Here is a 23,773-nt window from a genome sequence, read left to right as displayed (position 1 = left end):
TAGATCTGAAGTCCTTTCCTCGTTTCACTAAAGAAATCCTGGGAAAGAAGTCCTGTTGACACTGTCAATAGTCTCCAAAATGTAAAGATAGTAACTGGGCTGAAGGCAACTTGGATGGGCCTTCAGCTATCAGAGCCCCATTAGGAAGTGGTGCAGAGGCAAACCTTGTCAACAAGATGCCAGCTCCTTCCACTAAAGCCAGGAGAATGGCACCATTACTGCTGACCCAACCATGGCTACCGGTACCTTCCTTGCTGCCATCATGGTTCTTGTGAAAGCGTCACTCTTGATGGAGTTCTAGGGACCTTCTTTCTCTCTGACTTGAACCATATTATAGTCAGTCATGGAAAGCAGACCTCTCCCAACTGCAAAGCTATCTCCCAACTGCAGAGCCCTGGTTTTAATAGTTGTCAAACTGCTTCCTAGCCTGTGGTTTACTCCCAGCAGAGAATTGTGGAAACCTTTGCTTGCTTGAAAGATACCACCATCTATGCTTCTCATCTTAAGTCCCCCCTGCACTCATCCACAATTCTCTAGGGGTAGGGCGGGCCCACAAACTCTTCTATCTTGACTTCATGGTTAAAATATGTTTTTAAATTCAGTTTAATCTAGGGACATTGTTGATTAAATTTTAGATAACAGTTTGGTATCTGATTGAGATAATGAAAACACAAGACAGATTTACTGATCACTATTTTTTACTGTGTGAATTTAGAGCATAGTCAATTTTAAAGGTTTGCTAGTTAGAAAGCTGTGCCTCTCTACTACTACAACTAAAAGCTTTTTGACTTTAATTTTATCTTTGTTCAAAGAATTAACATCCTTTTAAAAGTTCTTCAATCACAGAATGGAATTATTTTTAAAGAAAAGTTAGCTCCTTTAGGTTTTACTTAAAAGATAGATTCTTAAACTATTAGATATCAGTTAAGGTCTGTACATTTTATTGAATATACATGCATTGGGTTAATTAAATTTAAAATGTGACAAATCTAGATTGAAGGGAAAGAAACCTCACTAAGTAGAATTGTTGCAACCTAGTGTGTACTTTAGGGCTTCCCTGATGGCTCAGTGGTAAGAATCTGCCTGCCAATGAAGGAATCAGGGGTTGGATTCCTGGGTCAGGAAGATTCCCTGGAAAAGGAAATGGCAAGCTACTCCAGTGTTCTTGCCTGGAACATCTCATGGACAGAGAAGCCTGTTGGGCTGCAGTCCATGGAGTCGCAAAAGAGTCAGATATGACTTAGTGATTAAACAACAACAAACAAGTGTGTACTTTAATTGGGAATTTTCAGAATATGAAATTTTTTATCACTGTAGCAAGCAAACAGAATCCTTATTTATACAAGTCCTCTTTTCTAAGAGAAGAATTTTGAATTTGACTGTCTACTCACAAACAAAAAGAGAGGCTTTATCTTTTGTTCTTTGATATAATGTGATTATTAGATGTTTGATTTTCAAACTTTATAGAAGAATCTGTTTGGGGGCAGACAGGTTGGTAAATCTGTTTCTGCAGTCAAGAATATGAGTAAAATCCAAGCTCTCATCTTGGTGAACTTCATTTATCATCCTGTCACTGCACCATCTTTTTTCAGTTTCATCCTGGACCAAGATTTCATGGCACAGGATAATATTCTGGGCATCAAACCATAGCATATGAACAAGTGGATGGCCCAAATGTTTGGAAGCGTAAATGTGCCTCTCTTCCTGGGCACTCGTTTAGAGAGTTGAAGCCCATTAGTTGTAATTGCAGTTCGGACTAGAAGAAGAAACTGTGTCCAGATGAGAAAAATTTTAAATGTTTGTGTGAATTTGGATTTTAATAGTTTCTGTCACATTCCATCACTGTTTACTTGAGTATTTCCCCAATCTGCTCTTCCAGCACTGAGGCCATTTCTGCATGCTTCTTTTCAGCACTCATTGTTTTTAAAATGTGGTATGTCATTCTCTCCTTTCCAGTCTCAGTAGTTATGTTTGCAATTTAATATTAATAAGTGGTCAGTAAAAATATAGATCCCTATGAGCTTATCTTCTGAAATAATATTGATGATTTAGTGTAATATTTGCTCTGTGATCCCATGGACTGTGGCCAGCCAGTCTCTTCTGTCCATAGAATTCTCCAGGTAAGAATACTGAAGTGGGTAGCCATTTCCTTCTCCAGGGGATCTTCCCAACCCAGGGATTGAACTGGGGTCTCTTGCATTGCGGACAGATTCTTTACCATCTGAGCCACGAGAGAAGTCCAATATTTACTTACTTTTACATTTTATTTACTTCTAAATTTTTCTTTCCTGTTTCTTCTCACTGATCTGAAGGTATATCTCAGTCTTAGTTAAAATTTTATTCTTTTCAAAATTAAATATTGGGAATTCTCTGGTGATCCAGTGGTTAAGATGCTGCACTTTCACTGCCATGGACCTGGGTTTGATCCCTGGTCAGGGAACTAAGATCCTACAAGCTGTATGATGTGGCAAAAAAACAAACAAACAGAAAGCCCCTAATTAATGTAGATTGTGTTGATTAATTTCTAAACCCAAAGGAACCCAAAGTATAAAATTTTTGTGTAAAGAAAGTACATGGAAGGAGGTTTGTAGTGTTGAGCCATGGGTGAGTAATAAATATGGTCTGTCCATGACACTGTTCAGAACACTGCTATCATGGGAGGAAGAGCATGCCTTACATAAGGCCAAGCTGCTGGTCTTCCAGTGGCACATTCAACACTGAGATAGGGTGTATCAAAGAGGTGGAGTACAGCAGACTTTGAGAAGCATGTTAATAACACACTACGGAGAAATATTTAGGGCGGGTACCTACCGTGAGACTGGGATGTGCACTTTGGTGCCGTCCTTAAAATGTTGGCACAGTCGTGCTCTTTGTATCTAGCTGTTTAAGACATTGACGACAAACCAGTGAATCTTACTAGGGGACAAAACAAAGGATGCAGGTCAAAGTTAAAAAATTAGTTCAGATATTATTGCTGGTTGCTTATAGTTATGGGTTATTCTATCACCAATTTAGAATATACTATACCTATATATACCTATATACCTGTTCATTTCACTTTTTATAATGTTAAATCAATATATTAGTCCACCGTAATTCCTCCCAGAACAGTCTCCTTTCTTACCACTTTGTTGTTCTTATGACATATCACTGCGACTATTGTTAATTAATTAAACAAGGAAGTCCTTAGACTAAAGTGTCTCTAAAGTTTTGGATGCCTACTAAGCAAACCAAAACCTAAGCCAGAATCAATGCACCAAAATCCGAAAAAACAGAACTAAAGAACAACCAATCACAAACTGCCTGCTAGGATTTTCCAAATAAGTCAACTGTTTAAGCTATAACCAATCAAATAATATATTTGTTTTTCTTCTGTGTCTTTTCTATTAAAATCTTTTCCCTAGCTTCTGTCAGCAGGGAGCTCCTAAGCATTTTTGGTTTGATATTGTCCAATTTGAATTGGACCTTAAATAGACCTTTGGAAAAAAAAAAAAGTGCCTCAGTTTACCTTTTAACACATATCTCTAAAACAAGAGGAAGCTTTTCCTGAGAGCTTCCAACCTTTTCTCTTTCACCTGGAACGTAGACCTCTCAGACTGATTTTGTTTTATAAATTACAAATGTCTTATAAGTGTTGATGGCTATCTGATATTGTAATAGAACTCAAGCATTGATATTTATTTTGGTTGGCATGTCCAATTTATGAAATTCAAATTTTATTTTCACAGCCTGGCTTACAATGGTTATATTAAGTGAACACAAATTTTAGAGGCTTGTTAGCTTAGTAGACTCAATTAATAGAAAAGGACAACTGTTTAGTTATCAAAAGCTGTGAGAGTTTAGAGTGGGGAAGAAGAAAATTTGCCTTTCTCCTTAAAAATTATTTAATTAATACCTTAGTAGTCTCCTAGATGACATCACTTACTCCCATTTCATTTATTCTCTTTGTATATCTCCTTTGGCTTTCCTAAAACAATACTTAATTTTATAGACGCAATTCCTAATTTTGAGTCCCAAGAATGGCAGTGCCAAAGAATGTTAAAACTACTGCAAATTGTACTCATTCACATGCTAGCAAAGTAATTCTCAAAGTTTTTCAACACTCAGAGTTTTCAAAGGCTTCAACACTGTGTGAACTGAGAACTCCCAGATGTTCAAGCTGGATTCGAAAAGGTAGAGGAACCAGCAATCAAATTGCCAACATCCATTAGATCATAGAAAAAGCAAGAGAGTTCCAGGAAAACCTCTACTTCTGCTTCATTGACTACAAAAGCCTTTGACTGAGTGGATCACAACAAACTGGAAAATTATTTAAGAAATGGGAAAACAAGACCACCTTACCTGTCTCCTGAGAAATCTGTATGCAGGTCAAGAAGCAACAGTTAGAACTGGACATGGAAAAATGGACTGGTTCAAAATTGGGAAAGGAGTACATCAAGGCTGCATATTGTCACCTTGCTTATTTAACTTATATGCAGAGTACATCATGTGAAACACCAGACTGGATGAAGCATAAGCCAGAATCAAGATTACAGAGGAAAATATCAATAACATTAAATGTGCAGATGACACCACCTTTATGGCAGAAAGCAAAGATGAACTAAAGAGCCTCTTGATGAAAGTGAAAGAGGAGAGTGAAAAAGTTGGTTTAAAACTCAACATTAAAGAAACAAAGATCAAGACATCCGGTCCCATCACTTCATGACAAATAGATGGGGAAACAATGGAAACAGTGACAGAGTATCTTCTTGGGCTCCAAAATCAGTGCAGACGGTGATTGCGGCCATGAAATTAAAAGCCAGTTGCTTCTTGGAAGAAAAGGTATGACAAACCTAGACAGCATATTACTTTGCCAACAAAGGTCCATCTAGTCAGCGCTATAGTTTTTCCAGTAGTCATGTATGGATGTGAGAGTTGGACCGTAAAGAAGGCTGAGCGCTGAAGAATTGATGCTTTTGAACCGTGGTGTTGGAAAAGGCTTTTGAGAGTCCCTTGGACTGAAAGGAGATCAAATCTGTCAATCCTAAAGGAAATCAGTCCTGAATATTCATTGGAAGGACTGATGCTGAAGCTGAAGCTCCAGTTCTTAGGCCACCTGATGCTTAGAGCCAACTCATTAGAAAAGACCCTGAAGCTGGGAAAGTTTGAAGGCAGAAGGCAACAACAGAGGACGAAACGGTTGGATGGCTTCACTAACTCAGTGGACATGAGTTTGAGCAAGCTCTGGGAGATTGTGAAGGACAAGGAAGCCAGGAGTGCTGCACTCCATGGGGTCCCACAGAGGTGGACGTGAATGAGTGGTTGAACAACAACCTAATTTCATACGTTCTTTAATGAGATGGATGAAACTGGAGCCCATTATACAGAGTGAAGTAAGCCAGAAAGATAAAGAACATTATAGAAACTAACACATATATATGGAATTTAGAAAGATAGTAACGATAACCCTGTATGCAAAACAGAAAAAGAGACACAGATGTACAGAACAGACTTTTGAACTCTGTGGGAGAAGGTGAGGGTGGGATGTTTCGAAAGAACCGCATGTATATTATCTATGGTGAAACAGATCACCAGCCCAGGTGGGATGCATGAGACAAGTGCTCGGGCCTGGTGCACTGGGAGGACCCAGAGGAGTCGGGTGGAGAGGGAGGAGGGAGGGGGGATCGGGATGGGGAATACGTGTAACTCTATGGCTGATTCATGTCAATGTATGACAAAACCCACTGAAATGTTGTGAAGTAATTAGCCTCCAACTAATAAAATAAAATAAAAAAAAAAATAGTATTGGGCAGTGCGATGACCTGGCTTTTCAGTGTTTCTTCCCACCACTGCTTTCAGGAAGTTTTCAATCTTACACCTTGAAAACCACTTTCTGTTTCTACAGTGGACTATGGCTAGTTCAAGTTTTATGATTTTATTCATATTGTCTCTATTATCCTCCTATTACAGTGGGACAGTTTTCTGACATTCTTTGAAGCTTTAATGAAACCTTTTTTTCTCTTTCTAATTCTTCTTGGAGTTTACTTCTTCTGACCTGAGATACGTGCTCTTTTTATGTGCTTACTTAATCTAATTTAATATGTGTTTAATAATACAAATGTATTTAATACTTATGTATTTAATAATAGTTACCTTTTAGATTTTTTTGGTTCACTTACTTCTCCCAACCACCCTATTGAGTAAACAACTGTAATTATTATCAGCCTCTTAAATACATAAGGAGATTGAAGCAAAAAAAAAAAAAAAAACAAACCCGCAAATCTAGTACTTGCCTAATGCCTCACAGCTAAGTGATAGAATGAATTTTGAAGACAGAAGGTCTAGTATATATACTACTGCTATCCAACACAAATCTGAGTAGAAATGTGATTTAATTAATAAATTTTCTAAAGAAGACATTGAAAAAGTTAGTTTATTTTGTTTAATGCAATATATCCCAAATAACATTTTGACATGGAATCAGTATTAAAAATCAATATTAAAAATGAGGTATCTTATAATTTTTATACTATATTCAAAATGTAGTATATATTTTATAGTTAGAGTATATCTCAATTTGGCCTAGAGTTTTACATTAAATGTGGTTAAATTGCTACCTTTAGTTGATACTGAATGACTTTACTCTTAATCACTGTACTCTTTGTACTGAGATAGTTTTATTTACCTATATCCCCCACTAAACTCTGAACTAAATGAGTGAGGATGTTTTGTATCTTTAATGCATAGACTAGATATTGCCTGATATATAATAGAAACAATGACTATTTATTGAATTTTGTTGCTGAAGTACATTGTTAAATTGAAATTTCAAGAGATTCAAAATACTTGATTAAATGTATACATTTGCCACTCTTGAACAGATCATGAGAGAAAATTGAGAAGATATTCAGGAAAATGGTTGTGTCGGGAACAACAGGATATAATTATGGTTCCATTTTAAGAATATTATTATTATATTATTATTATTATATATAATGATAATATAATATTATAATACTATTATTATATATAATGATAATATAATATTGTTATAATATTATTTTATCATATTTGGTAAAATCATGAGTGGAATCATGCTGCATGCATTGTAGATGCCTAATAACTCATTTCTAATTTGAATTTTTTTTTTTTTTTGAGCCAGCATTAGTAACCTCAACTCCTACAGGTGTTTATTATTTATTTCAAATCCTATCCAACTTGCCATTCGTTTGGACAAGCTGGGACAGTTTCTCAAAATGAACTCCATTATAGTGAAATCGTTCCATCTGTTTTCCCCAAATGAAGGCAGTTTCCCTTGATGCTAGTCAAAGAGTGAGGGCTCCTTGACTCAGAACCAGATGCAAGCTTAATACCAGCCTTCCATTTCAGCTCAATTACATTCTTGGCAGCCTATGAGACTCATGGGGTAAACTTTTTATAACAATTATCAATATCAGCCAATTTTTCAGAATGGGCAAGAATAAACTTCAATAGCTCCAAGATGAGTTTTCAGTGTTCCAAAGGTTCTGTCTGGCTGACTGCCATGGAGAATATTGTAGGAGCATAAAGAGTGCAGTTTTATGCAACATTCTAGAAAAAGCTAACTTTATGTTTACTTAGATTCCAAAGATTTTATCAAGCTAAATTAACTATTTAATTCTCTCTTTTTTGGTACAGTTTTTGTGTGTGTGTGTGAGATAAGGAAAATGATTATTTTCCTGTGATATTTTATATATGGATCTGCAGCTGTATGTGTGTGTGTATGAATATTTTCTAGCAATGCTTGGAGACTGGCCTATCATTGACTCTCATAAAACTATTGTGGAACAAAGAGAAAGAGAGTATTCTACTGATGGGCTTTAGGCTCAAAAATAACCTGAAACTTTGAGATTCTCTGTAGATTAGTATGTGTTTTGGGGGGTTGAAATTTTGTTAGCAGTGGAATTGGAATTTAAGTTAATTTGAAATATAAAGTCCTTGAACCCAGGAATGGCTAAATCCTGTCATTATTTAGCATTCTTTTGTCTTATAAACATCAGATACATCATTATACAAGGAACTATTAATGTCCATAATCACAAAAGTGAAATTCTTTTTTTTTTTTTAATTATAATAGGGCATCTAGATTTATCTCAAGGTTTAAATGAAAACTTCCCTTTCCTCAGAAATCTAAATTTTAGCACCATGATGCTCTAAAAATGAAAGCAAATATTTTCTATAAAATAGAAGAGGGGAAGAATTTATAATTGTCTTCTTGCCTCTGAGCAAGGCTTTAATGGGTTCAAAACATGGAAGCAGGAATTTAAAAAAGCACCAGAGACCACATGGACTTGGCTTCTTAGGAATTCAACAAAGACTCTGAAAGCATAAGAAATAACAGTACTTCAACAATGACTTTCGAACATAGTGACTTCTCACATAAGTAATCTTTAGCTTGGTTTATACAGCTATGCATGCCTGCATGCTCAGTCACTCAGTCATGTCCAACTCTTTGTGACCCCATGGCCTATAGCCCACCAGGCTCCTCTCTCTTCATGGGATTTTCCAGGCAAGCAAACTGGAGTGATTTGCCATTTCCTTCAACTTTGTATTGCATAAAAGAATATCTTATAGCCATTACAAAAGTGTAAAATTGTATTAAAGGATTTACAATAACCTTTTAATAAATAGATTTATAATTGACATAAAAATTCATCAAGTCTGATTTAAAATATTTACTACAAAAAGATAGAGCTAGCTATATTGTCTTTTTAAGTGTTTTCTAGAGAAACAAGGCCAATTTTCTGTCTATTATCTATCTATTTAGAGAGAAGAAGAGAGAAGGAGGGAAATGGAGAGATAGAGATAGAGAACAAGGGATACTAGTGGGTATCATTCAGGCTCAGTCTGATGTGCCAAGAACCAGGAGGACTAATATCTGAGGGCAGGGAAAGAGACACCCCGACTCAAGCAAAAATAACAAACCCACTCTTCTCTTGCTTTTTGGTTCTATTTAGACCCTCAGTGGACTAGATACTACCCACCTACATTGGTGGTCTTTATTCAGTCTCTCTCAAATGCTAATCTCTTCCAGAGGCACGCTCACAGACATATGAAGAAATAATGTTCTACCACCTATTTGACAATCCCTTCACCCAGCCAAGGTAACACAGAAAGTGAGCTATCTCAAGAATGCATAGAACTTTAATTTACTTTTTAACATTTCCATTCATTTCTAAAATACATTGTGTTGCTGTTTAAGTCATAAATGCAGGATGAGTAGAAAACACCAGGATCTATAACCCCACCTAGATGATGATTGTATTGGCAGAATCTGTTTGATGTAACTATTTTGAAGTCTTGGGGTCTATTAAGGCTTGTAACTTCCAGGAGGAGGTTTGGAGAGCAAATTATAGATGATATCTGCCAGTTTCGGCTCTTAGCGCAGTACCAGCTACCTGTCTCTCACACCTCAAGCTGGGGCAGGAAGCAGTGCATATATTCCAGGAGAATCTTGCAGAAGACAGAGTGGACCCTATCTTCCAACTCTTAGTGATCAGTGTTCTTATTACTGACTGTTGCTTCTGATCATAGAGGTACAGACAAAGAAGTGGGGTCATTGTTATACCTACCTCTAGTGTTGCAGGCTCCCTTTCTTTTTTGCTGAAGTGACTTCCAGTGATATTTAAAGGGCTAGCATCTTCCACCCTTGCCTTTTCTTTTCATTCTTTTATTTTTTCCCCCTCCCTTTTGGGAGCCAGACATTGAAGACTAACAGCTTCATTCCCCAGGGAAAGCACAGAATCAGAAAAGATCTGAAAATCTCATAAGTTTATACATCACTAATCTTCAGCTCAGCTAGCCTACAACAACCAAAAACAAAAACAAAACAAAAAAAACCCCAGCAAACTCTGGGGAAGGAGGATAATCTGGTTTCCAGAATTATCACAGTAATACATTTAAATGAATAATTACCAAAAAAAGGTAAAAAGGCATAAAATGGGACAGGGAATTGTTACCTATTCAAAGGTAAATGAAAAGTAAGCCAACAATAACTGTCCCAACAAAGGGAGAGTAGTAACAGTTTCTGAAAAAAGTCTTCTGGAAGATCAACTAGACAAAGATTTTTAAACAATTTTATACATACTCATAGAGCTAATGGAAGACATGGAAATTGTGAAAAAGGTAATATATAAACAAAATATAAATATCAATAAGAAGACAGAACACATACAAAGAAACCAAAATGAAATTCTGGAGCTGAAAAGTAAAATAATTGAAATGCAAATTTTTTCAATAATATTATCAGCAGATTTCTTACCAGATGAATTGGAGGCCAGAAGGCAGTAGGGTGATATGTTCAAAGTGCCAAAAAAAATTTTTTAAAAGCTCAACCAAAAAGTCAACATCCAGAAAAACCATCCTTCAAGCGTGAGAGAGACATAAAGACATCCCCAGGTAAATAAAAGCTAAAGGAACACAGTAGTGTTAAAATATTCTTCAATAAATTCTAAAAGAGAGTCATACATGTTGAAATGAATGGACACTGGACGTAACTCAAAGCTGTAAGAAGAAATAAAGATTTCAATAAAGGTAAATACACAGAATATTATAAAATCAATAGCTATTGGAGCAATTGTTTGTAACTTCTTTTTTTGTTTGTTTGTTTTCTATATATAGCAGGTTAAACATTTAAAAATAATGTATTACTCTAAAAGCTAATATTATTGTAAACTGGCTTATAAGTCCACATTTTATTTTTGATATAATTTAAGATACTAATGCATTAAAATAATTTGTTTCTGGACACACAATATGTAAATATATAATTTTGTGACATCAACAACTAAAAGGAGTGGGGAAGTAAAGCTATATAGGAGCAGCAATTTGTATGTTATTGAAATTAAGCTAGTATAAATTCATATTGACTGCTATAACTTTAAGGATGCTAAATGTACGGCCCACAGTGACTACAAAGAATTAGCTACAGAATATACACAAAAGGAAATGAGAAAGATATTTAAATATTTCACTATAAAATATCAACTAAACTCAAAAGAAGATTAATGCAGGAAATGAAGAACAACAAAAATAATGAGCCTCATAGACCACAAATACACACAAAATGACAGGAGTCTTTTCTTATCAGTAAAAATCTTATAATTTAAATTACTAATTAAATGTAAATCAATTAAATTCCAAACGAAAAGATTATCAAAATGGATAAAAATGTATAATCAGTATATTCTATCTATAGGAGACTTACTTTCAATATAAAGACAAGGTGTTAAAGCCAAAAGGTAGAAGATATTTCATGCAAATAGTAACCAAAAGGGAGCATCTGTGACTCTACTAATGTTTAAAATATACTTTAAATCAAAAAAGTTTGCAAAAGACAACACTATATATTAACAAATGGCTCAATTCAAGAAGATATAACAATTATAAACATTTATATGTGTAATAATAGACAATCAAAGTATATGAAATAGTAACTAAAAGAGAGCATCTTTGACTCTACTAATATTTAAAATATACTTTAAATCAAAAAAGTTTGCAAAAGACAACATTATATGTTAACAGATGGCTCAATTCAAGAAGATATAACAATTATAAACATTTATATGTGTAATAATAGACAATCAAAATATATGAAGTAAAAATCAACAGATTTAAAAGAAATTAGGTATCTCTGCAATAATAACTGGAAACTTGAGCATGGATTGAAAAACCAGATAGAAGATAAATAAAGAAATAGAATACTAGAACAACATAGTCACCCACCTACCTCTAACAGAGAGAACAGTCTACCCAAAAATAAGAGACCGACATTCTATTCAAATGTAGATAGGGCATTTTTCAAAATAGGTTATATGTTAGTTCACAAATTTAATCTCAATGGATTTTAAAATGTAGATGCCATACAAAATATGTTCTGTGATCACAATGGGACAAAGTTAAAAAATCAATAACAGAAGAAACACTTTAAAATTCACAAATCTGTGGAAATGAGACAGCACATTCTTTAAAAATTAATGGAACAAGGAAAAAAATCACAAGGGAAAGTAAAATAAACTTAGATATAAATTAAAATGAGAATATCTCTAAAATATATTGGGGACAGTGAAAGCAGTGCTGGGGAGAAATTTATAAATGTCAGCAGTTACATTAAGAAAGAAGAAAGCTTTCAGATCAATAACCTGATTTTATAACTTAATAAACTAGAAAAAGAAGAAAAAACTAAACCCAAAGCTAGAAGAAGGAAGGAGATAATTAAGGAACAGAGAAAAAATCGATAATAGAAAAGCTAAAACATTGAAACAAAAATGTATTCTTTAAAAATATCAACAAAATGGACAATTCTTTAAATAGTTGAACTGTTAGAAAGAGAGAAAAATAGAGAAAACATTCAAATCACTAAAATCAAAATAGAGGTGGAACATTACTAGTGGTTCTACAAAAATAAAAAGGGATTTAAGAGAATAGTGTGAACATCAATTATTTGGATAATGTACAAGTTCCTAGAAACATAAAACATACCATTAGTAAATTATGAAGGAAAAAGAAAAAAACCAACCAACCAACCTGAGTAGAGCTATAACCAGTAAGAGCAAGCCTGTACTGAAAATCTCCTAATCTCCTTAGAAGCCCTGAATCTAATTGTTTCAATGGTCAATTCTATCAAATTTTAAAGAAGAAATATCAAAGAACCTTAAAGAAATTAAAGAAAATATGAATAAATGGAAAGATATACCATATTCAGGGGTGAGAAAACTTAATGTTGTTAAGATTTTAGTGCTACCCAAAGGGATCTACAGAATCAAAGAAATCCCTATGAAAATTCGAGTAATAGCTTTTTTGCAGAATAGAAAACCCCATTTTAAATTTCACATGGAGTCAAAGGGACTGTGCATAGCCAAAATGGTCCAAGAAAAGGAGAACAAATTTTGAGGACTCAGATTTCCTGATTTCAAAGCTTACTATAAAGCTATGGTAGTCAAAACAGTGTGATACTGGCCCAATGACAGACATACATTATAACAATGGAATAAAATAGAGAATCCAGAAATAAACCTTAAAATATTGATCAAATGATTTTTTACGAGAGATATTCATTGGAGAAAGGACTTTTTAATTTTTTTTTCTTTGACAAATGATGCTGGGCAAATTGCATATCACCACACAAAAATAGTGAAGTTGGACATTTACCTAAAACCATATATAAAAATTAACTCAAAATGGAACCATGACCTAAATTGAAAACTTAACTCTAAAAAATCTTAGAAGAAGACAGAGCAGAAAAGCTTCTCAACATTGCATTTTGCAATGATTTATGTGTGTGCGTGTGCATGTGTGTGTGTGTGTGTAAGACACCAAAATCACAGATAAACAAAGGAAAAACAGAAAATTTGGGGCTCATAAAAAATGTTTACATCAGAAGACACAATCAATAGAGTAAAAGGCAGTCCACAGATTTGGAGAAAACATTTGAAAATCATGTATCTGATGAGGGATATCCAGAATGTTTAAAGAACTCCTAAAATTCAACCACAAAAACACTAAACAGTATGCCATATAACTTTTTATTTTTATTTTACTGACTGAATTTTAGTTGCCATTTTCTCCTCTTCACATTTCCAAGAAACATGGTAAACACTTGACAAATGGTTGTTTGATTAACCATACATTGAAAAACTGCATTTTTTATTTTATCAGAATAATAAGGACACAAATAGTGATTGTTTTCTCTATTATATCTGCATCTGTAAACACAGTCATCTACTAGCTTGTCGTATTTGTGCTTCCAGCTGTGCACCAGGGCAAATGTTATGAGGATGAAATGCAGGGGATTTGGGGCAGGATTTGCAGATGGGGCTCCTATCTGCTTAATGATGTGAAAAATGTCATATTAGGAAGAGGACAGGAAGGTTCATCTTTTTGAAGCAGAAACATAATTTTCAATGCAAGCAATCTCATGCTTTCTATAAGATCATGGGAGACAAAAAAGGTGATATAAAATGCTTACTTCATTTGTAAAATGTTCTCTCTGATTCTTTCACTTTAAACTTGGAGAAACGAAGCAAAGTGACAGTTAGCTCTTGTGTTTTGTCAGGCCTAGACCTTTAGCTCCTGTATAAAAGTTAGCCAGCAAGCTGCCATCTGTACAAACAGGTGGCCTGAATGATGGAGGGTATTAAAAACAAATCATTTTTGGAGGGATGACAAGGAATAGAAAATTTAAGAAGACCCAGAGTTCCTTTAATAAGATGAGAAGTGTGAATCACTGATTGTGTCAGTGTTAGAAGACAGAGTGTGGAAATATTTGTTGAAGAAGTCTCTGCACGAGACACATTTTCCCGTTGTGATTCTGCCATCAATGTGCTCACCCCGAGGAGCCCATGTTACCCTTGTGCCTTCACAAGAGACGTAACTGAGGCCATCTTGGAAACCGTAGTAGGGAAGATGACTTAATGCCCCAGCATAGCTAAGGTATGGCTCACCCTTGACTTAATTATGACTTCATAGTGATTTTCCTGGCTCCATAATGAGGTTCTTCAAACCTTTATGTTGTCAACTTTGCTCTCAGGACTACTTTTATAAAAAAATCTGTAAAAATTACTGATAAAGCAACTAAATACTCTCATAAATCTGTATGTCTAATGTTATATATTCAGTTTATTCATGATCTACTATATGTATTAGTAGACGCATTAATAGAAGTAAGGATGAGAAAGTTCAAAGTAAAGAAGATGATGGATTACAGATTACAACCATAACACAGAAGCAAACCAATTTTGTTTTGAAGATGATGAAGAGTTTAGCTTTATTTTGAATAGTTGGAACAAATATCAGGTAAATAGCACATATATTTCTTTTTTATTCCTCCAGCAGTTTCATTTTTATAGCCAAAATAAATCTAAAAATGTATTTTTAAAACTTTTTTAGCATCTCAGTCTTCTCTTCTTTGATCTTCTTTACCTTTCTTCTGATTTAGTTATTTTAATAAATCTATCAAGGTAAAATTCATATAGTATAAAGTTCACATCTTTAAAGTACACATTTCATTGTCTTTTTTTTCATTGTCTTTTAATATATTCATAGAATTATCCAACCATTGCCCCTATCTACTTCTAAAATATTTTCACTGCCCTTGGTACTCATTAGTACCTCTTATCTTTTCCCTTTCATCCCTGGTAACCAGTAATCTACTATTTATTTCTATGCATTTTCCTGTTCAGATATTTCTTGTACATTGAATGATACAATATGTGAGTCTTTTAGAAGAGCTTCTTTCAGGTAGATTGTTTCCAAGCTTCATCCCTGTTGTAGCATGTATCATGGGCTCCCTTATTGACAACGTTCCATTGTATGAATATATCATGTTTTGTTTATCTATTCATTCATTTATCACATTGAGTTGTTTCCACTCATCATTGGCTTTAGACCTTAATATCCTTTTATAGCTTATATTATTCAGTGAGTAATTAACCCTTGTAACTTTTTTATTCTTGCATAGTCCTCAGAGAATGTATACGATAATTATATAAATGCACAAAGTTGAAATATTTAGACATTAATTCAGTGAGACACATAAAATACCAACTATATATTCAGTTCTATTATAAGTAATGTGATAAATAAGAAAATATGAATAATTTGTTTTAGGAAGAGTATCTGTACTTTTTAATGATTAAGGTAATATCTGATAAGAATGGAATATAAGTCAAGTGGAGAATTTTTTTAATGCTAGCTAAATCATCATAATCGGTATTGGTACCTCCATCATCAGCAAACTCAGGATCACTTATTGGGCACATACTCTCTACAAGATATTGTAATTTTTTGCATATATCATAGTATTTTATATTCAGACACCTACATGAGACTTTTCTTCCTTAGTTCAAATGACAAGAGTAAGTTGCACATAGCTAATATAACCACTCCAAAAATTAAATATTTGGGAAGTAAAAAAGTGAGTTTTTATCTCAAATCTCTAAACCATACTTCATAAATATATGTATATATGCATGCCTAAAATATGTGTGTGTGTGTGTATGTGTGTGTGTATATATATATATAATGGTTGGTTTAGTCACTCAGTCATGTCTGCCAGGGTCCTCTGTCTATGGGATTTCCCAGGCAAGAATACTGGAGTGGGTTGCCATTCCCTTCTCCAGGGGATCTTCCTGACCCAGGGATTAAACCCATGTTGCCCGCATTGCAGGTGGATTTCTTACCACTGAGCCATCAGGGAAACCCATATATATATAATATATACACATACTTTTATATATTTATATTAATTTTATAGCTGAAGAAGATTGTTGGAGCGACAGACCTTGAACTTAGCCATGGTATTTAACATTCACATTTGGTTAATCATGCTCAGAGTTGGGTTGAGGTCAGTAGTTTGAGGAAAACAATTACAGTGATAAAAAGCATCCTTACCACCACAGTGGTGTTATACCACTAAATGATTGATTTTAAAGAGTATGTGTAGGTTTTATCCTTATTGGAAAGACTAATTTGTAATTCAGTCCATTCTTTGGCAAGTCTGAAGTCTCTTAACAACTCAACAGGAGACATAAAACATTGATGGAGATTTGTGATTCTTCAGGACATGCATCTACATCTCCTCAGCAGTCTCAGATCAGGCTGCTGCCAACATGATTTCTCCCCCTCTCAGTAGAATGCCTCTCTGACTCACATCCTGGCAAACCCATTCAGTCCTCCGGGTCGGCTTCCCTAGTGGACCAAAACAATCTTGTGCTTTCAGGCAAAATCATTTTCCTCTAAGGCAAGTGTGACTCAGGAATATGACAAGGCCCCAAATAAATTGGAAAATATTCTCAGAATTTTAACAATTATTAAAAATATTTCCTTTAATGGACCCATTCTTCTGCAACCAAGTACCTGTTTTACACACACACACACACACATGCGCGCTTATAATCAACTGTGCTGCACTTTCCTGCATGATAAAATGTCATCTTATGGTAAGTTTGCAGAGGCATTGTTTTTATTGTAAATAATACCCTTCATAAATAAAATGTTTACCTCAATTCATATATACTGTATAGTAAATCTGTTGTCTATTTCAACGATCCAGAATTGACCCTTTCCTGGCATCCACAAAACAATTTCTCCTTTAAAAAAATAAATACACACCCAAACTTCAGCAGAAGTGAACATGAGATTTAGTCCTATGCTTATTAGTACATCACACACTCTTAACACCCAGGGCAAGAATGTTTCCCTGATCCAATGAGGACCAAAGGGATAATGAATCTCTTATTGAGAATCCTAGAAGAAGAATCTTAATTTTTCCTATTGGGCTTGAAAGTGAGAAGCCATAAGATTTTACTGATACTTGGATCATGAAGGGAAAGTCTATTGGAATGAAGCCATCTGAAAAAGACAAAACAAAACTGTAGGATACTACCCATGCCTAGATGATATTATTTGAACCTGTGCAGCAATGGAAACCTTGAAGTCACAGACAATACAATTGTTTGTTTGTTTGTTTGTTTGAGTTAAATCCATTAAGGTTGGGGCCTCCAATACTTGAAGCTGAAATAAGCCTCTACTTTCTCCCAGTTCCTACCCTGATGTATAAAATGGTAACAATAACATATTTCTGTGTTCTTATTTGATGTCTCCTTATAAGAATATAAATTTGTATAGCAATTGTTTATAGTTAGGTAAATTTCACCTTTAGGGTTATTACAGAATATAATTAATTCCATTATACAACTTGGACTCAACAGCATTTTTTGTTAATCAGTTCTTTTTCTAATGAACTTTAATGCTATTAAAAAACAAACAAACTAAATATGCTTTAGAAGTTATTTCAAACAAACTTAAAAACCGGACTTATTGCCCATGGTTATTGCTTCTTTTATAAACCTACCCATAGAATTAACAACAGTTTTCTTACATTAGTAAGCCTCCTATATTCCCAGAGTCCGATTGTCTGTCAGCAAGTGAATTTTTAAGCCGTGTTCTAGTCACTTATTTCAGTGTTGTTCAAAGTTGTTTCTGTTAAAAGCAATGCAATACTTCCATTTTACTCCACTAAATTAATTTCCTATTCAATTAAGTCTTATGGTTCAATTATATACTTCTTTAGTGCAGTGATCAATTTTAATCTTGAGATTCAACTGAAAATGCAGAAACTGATAAAAGTATGTCATTATGCATTTGAAAAGTCACAGCATCTGTTGTTTAGATGTATTAATTAGTTGTACAACAAAAAAATTCATCAGTGCTATTTTGTGAAACTATGTTCAGGGCTGAAATATCTACATTTGCTTTCTTATATTTTTTTAATGCTTTCATTTTTTCTTTTCTTTATTTCCAACTATCACACCCTAATTTATTTTTCTTTATATAATGTCCATTTGAACTGTAACTATTAAACATTTGAAACAGCCAGTGGAGAAATTTTAATGGTAAGGCATAATGCCTAATTTATAATTTTAAGAGAAGCAAAAGGGATGTAAGCCCTGACTTATGTTGAGATCTCAACTGCAAGTTTTGTAAGGAAGCACATTAAAAGTTTCAGTTATTTTTCCTTGGTATGTTATCATTATACAAATTTTCTGTAATGAGTAAATATTACTTTATAATCAGAAAAGCAGCAAACAGCTACTGCCTTTAACATATGTCTTTTTCTTTTGTTATCTTGAGGGTTTTAATAATAAACATGACTGGAAAAACATTTTCATAGGATGAAAATCTGCCTGAGATAAACTGGCACTAGATAGGGAAAGGTAACAGATTCATCTGTGCATCCAACTGGAAGACCAATTTTAAGATACTGCATCTTGATAAGAAGGACATAACCTTATCAAATATAGTAGAGAGTAAGCATGTTTGTCAGTGGAACAATGTCAGTTGTTAATGGAAATTGACTAAAGTACGTGGACTGGTCACACAAGATCCAAGTAGTTAATACATACATATAGATATATACATGTAAATATAGAGAGATAGATATAGATATTTATATCTAAGTATAAATAGATATCTATCTATATCTAATCAATATGTAAATATATAAATAGTGGATATCAGAACTTTAAATGGCAGTCAGTGTTGTAAGATTAAAGCACAAATTGGATGTGTAGGGTTAATGTTCATTTTGAGTCTCTAATTTACAAGTGTGGTGCAAGATTATTTGATTTATTATTAAGTTAATTAAATGTCACTAGGCAATTTGAGACCATGTTATTAATGATGTTGAAATTAATATTAAAGTTAAAACCTTGAGAGAAAAGGAGATGTTTAGAATTGAGAAAGGATAACTTGTAAAGGAGTAACTGAATTGTCTGAAATTTTTCTCTGCTTGTTAACTCACATTTGTATATACATGAAGCCTGTGGATCACAGAAGAAGAGAGTTTATTAGTCATAGCAACAGACAAACCATCACAGGGCAATGTGTTGAGGGTCAGATGGTGCCTTCTCATACACTGAGGTGCCGTAGAGGAATGGAACCCTATTGTAAGAAGGCTTTCCTCTGGCATAGAATTGCTAACGACTGCCCATCCATAAATGGACATTTTGAGGCTGTGGTCAGACCAGTTTATTCTTTCTAGCATAAGGAAAAATTGAGAGAAGCTTTGTGCTCAGATGTTCAGTCATGTCTGACTCTTTGAGACCCTCCGGACTGTACCCTACCAGGTTCCTCTGTCCATGGGATTCTTCCGACAAGAATACCAACGTAGGGTGCTGTTTCCTCCTTCCGGGCATCTTTCCAACCCAGGGATTGACCCATGTCCCTGCTGTCTGCTACCTGGTAGGTGGATTCTTTACCACTTGCAACACCACCAGCCCAGGGAATGACTAAAACAAACACAAAATTAGAGAAGAGAGGGGTGATTTAAGTGTTTTCAGAGCCTGTTATTTTTATCTTTATATTTTGCAGTTTACATGTTACCTTAAAATAAGCTCTATTCTTTGTATGTGTCATTGTAGTGTAGACTTCTAGACCTTTCAGACCCTAGCTGACATTTATATCTATTTCACATAAGATGCTTGGTGAAGGGAAGGCATGAGTCTGTCTTCTTTTTGCCTTCAAACTTCAGTAGATTGGACCACTCAAGCAGAGATAGTTGAGTATATGAGTTTGATGTTAAGAAAGCTTTGGCAAAGCCCTAGTGATTTTTGTAAACTTTAACTGAAGAAAGTTAAGAACCATTTAAAAGTGGTATTCATTTGCTACTGCTGTGCAAACAGACCTTCTAATAGGAAGAGATATTGGAAATTCTGGAGAGTAGTATTTAAGTTTTCTCTTAGGTGAATATTTTGCAAATAATCTAAAAAATGAAATGATCTTATATGAAATGTTGCTTTTCACATTTTAGCTACAGATCAAAATAACATCATTTAGTTGAGTGGCCATCAACTGTTCCATCTAGTCTGTAAAGGGCTCTTTATCACAGGAAGTGTCATTCATAGGATTGACATTTCCATATGAATTAATGATGATTACTCAGAATTATGACAACATTTAAATTAAAATGGCCTTTATTCTGATTACCTTTTAGGAAAATAGCATATATTTTTTACATCTGTCTTTGTCCTATTTACCAGGAATTCAGATCCAATTTTAAGGTAAATATACCTCTCATGGCAGATTGGAAAACAAAAATTTTTTCAAGTGTATAGTTATTTGGGGATCCAAAAATAATTCTACTAGTGACATTGCAATGACCAGGAACTAATCTAACATTTCTAAATATGGTAAGTAAAGGGAAAGATCTGTTCTTTGAATGAAGCAAACAACACAGAAGTCATCAGATTCTTCTTTAAAGTTATCAGAGAGTGAATGTTTTCGATTTTGTGAGTCATATACTGTGTTGCAGCTACTAAAATCTGCTATTGCAGTGCAAATACAGTTACAATATGTAATGAATAATCATGTAAATGAGTAAGCATGACTGTGGAAAAATTTGATGCCCCCAGATCTAGACTACATCAATTGCCAGTTTGTCAAAAACTGGTCTAGCATACAGAGGAAATATCTCCATCAGTATCTCTCTGTATAGTTTATATATAATTATTTCAAATATTTTATTTAACATCTTAATTAAATCAGTATCATAGGGCTTATATTGATTAATGTTGACTTCAGTTTAGTTGAGTTCAGTCGCTCAGTCGTGTCTGACTCTTTCTGACCCCGTGAACTGCAGCACACCAGGCCTCCCTGTCCCGGAGTTCACCCAAACTCATGTTCATTGAGTCGCTGATGCCTTCCAACCATCTCATCCTCTGTCGTCCCCTTCTCCTCATGCCCTCAATCTTTCCCAGGATCAGGGCCTTTTCAAATGAGTCAGCCCTTCGCATCAGGTAGCCAAAGTATTGGATCATGAACTCCTTACTGTCAAATTCAGACTTAAATAGAAGAAAGTAGGGAAAACCACTAGACCATTCAGGTATGACCTAAATCAAATCCCTTATGATTATACAGTGAAAGTGAGAAATAGATTTAAGGGACTAGATCTGATAGGCAGAGTGCCTGATGAACTATGGACAGAGGTTTGTGACATTGTACACTAGACAGGGATAAAGACCATCCTCAAGAAAAACAAATGCTAAAAAGTAAAAATTGCTGTCTGAGGATGCCTTACAAGTAGCTGTGAAAAGAAGAGAAGCAAAAAGCAAAGGAGAAAAGGAAAAATATTCCCATTTGAATGCAGAGTTCCAAAGAATAGCAAGGATAGATAAGAAAGCCTTCCTCAGCGATCAATGCAAACAAATAGAGGAAAACAATAGAATGGGAAATACTAGAGATCTCTTCAAGAAAATTAGAGATACCAAGGGAACATTTCATGCAAAGATGGGCTCAATAAAGGACAGAAATGGTATGGACCTAACAGAAGCAAAAGATATTAAGAAGAGGTGGCAAGAATACATAGAACTGTATAAAAAAGATCTTCACAACACAGATAATCACGATGGTGTGATCACTCACACTCATCTAGAGCCAGACATCCTGGAATGTGAAGTCAAAGGGGCCTTAGGAAGCATCACTACAAATAAAGCCAATGGAGGTGATGGAATTCCAGTTGAGCTGTTTCAAATCCTCAAAGATGATGCTGTGAAAGTGCTGCACTCAATATGCCAGCAAATTTGGAAAACTCAGCAGTGGCCACAGGACTGGAAAAGATCAGTTTTCATTCCAATCTCAAAGAAAGGCAACCCCAAAGAATGCACAAACTACCGCACATTGCAATAGTAAAGTAATGCTCAAAATTCTCCAAGTCAGGCTTCAGCAATACGTGAACCGAGAACTTCCAGATGTTCAAGCTGGTTTTAGAAAAGGCAGAAGAACCAGAGCTCAAATTGCCAACATCTGCTAGATCATCGAAAAAGCAAGAGAGTTCCAGAAAAATATCTAATTCTGCTTTATTGACAATGCCAAAGCCTTTGACTGTGTGGGTCACAATAAACTGTGGAAAATTCTGAAAGACATGGGAATACCAGACCACCTGACCTGCCTCTTGAGAAACCTGTATGCAGGTCAGGAAGCAACAGTTAGAACTGGACATGGGGCAACAGACTGGTTCCAAATAGGAAAAGGAGTACGTCAAGGCTGTGTATTGTCACCCTGCTTATTTAACTTATATGCAGAGTACATCATTAGAAATGCTGGGCTGGAGGAAGCACAAGATGGAATCAAGATTGCCGGAGAAGTATCAATAACTTCAGCTATACAGATGACACCACCGTTATGGCAGAAAGTGAAGAAGAACTAAAGAGCCTCCTGATGAAAGTGAAAGAGGAGAGTGAAAAAGTTGGCTTAAAGCTTAACATTCAGAAAACTAAAATCGTGGCATCCGGTCCCATCACTTCATGGAAAATAGATGGGGAAACAGTGGGAACAGTGGCTGACTTTATTTTTTGGGGGGCTCCAAAGTCACTCCAGATGGTGATTGCAGCCATGAAATTAACAGACGCTTGCTCCTGGAAAGTTATGGCCAACCTAGACAGCATATTAAAAAGCAGAGACATTACTTTGCCAACAAAGGTCCATCTAGTCAAGGCTATGATTTTTCCAGTGGTCATGTATGAATGTGAGAGTTGGACTATAAAGAAAGCTGAGTGTCGTAGAATTGATGCTTTTGAATTGCGGTGTTGGAGAAGACTTGAGAGTCCCTTGGACTGCAAGGAGATCCAACCAGCCCATCCTAAAGCAGATCAGTCCTGGGTGTTCATTGGAAGGACTGATGTTGATACTGAAACTCCAATACTTTGGCCCCCTAATGCTAACAGCTGACTCATTTGAAAAGACCCTGATGCTGGGAAAGATGGATGATGTGAGGAGAAGGGGATGACAGAAGATGAGGTGGTTGAATGGTATCAGTGACTCAATGGACATGGGTTTGGGTGGACTCGGTGTTGGTGATGGTCAGGGAGGCCTGGGTGCTGCGGTTCATGGGGTCACAAAGAGTTGGACACGACTGAGCGACTAAACTGATAAATGGAAAAATAAACTGAGATATATTAAAAAGAATCTTTTTTTTTTTTTTTTTTAAAGAATCTTGTAGTAGAGGAAAAAGTTCATTAAGATCCTTTAGTGGCATGGATGGCATATTACTCTACTCTGCAGAAAATATAAACTGGTGAATACTAGTTCTCCCAAATTACCACCAAAATAACCTGATAAACATGAAGACGCAGAGATGAGTTTGTTGCTTACTTGGTAAAGAAGATCACTTTCTTGCTCACTTGAGAGTGGAAAGCATATTCTCTTAAGGAAATGGCACAGGAGCGGTGTTTTTATGACATTTTGGTGGGATGTGGTTTTA

At 35.1% G+C, this 23,773-nt stretch overlaps 1 protein-coding gene and 1 pseudogene across 1 annotated transcript in view; one reads left to right on the top strand and one right to left on the bottom strand.

Moving 5' to 3' along the window:
• Positions 1–23,773, top strand: part of DPP10 (dipeptidyl peptidase like 10) — a 707,061-nt gene that overhangs the window by 316,208 nt on the left and 367,080 nt on the right. The window lies entirely within an intron of this gene.
• On the bottom strand, positions 65–15,776 carry LOC136162925 (mitochondrial import inner membrane translocase subunit Tim17-A pseudogene; annotated as a pseudogene).

The sequence above is a fragment of the Muntiacus reevesi genome, chromosome 3 (assembly GCF_963930625.1).
Source record: "Muntiacus reevesi chromosome 3, mMunRee1.1, whole genome shotgun sequence".
NCBI lineage: Eukaryota > Metazoa > Chordata > Mammalia > Artiodactyla > Cervidae > Muntiacus > Muntiacus reevesi.
The sequence above is the reverse complement of the archived record's forward strand: the minus strand, read 5'-3'. Positions and strand labels throughout refer to the sequence as shown.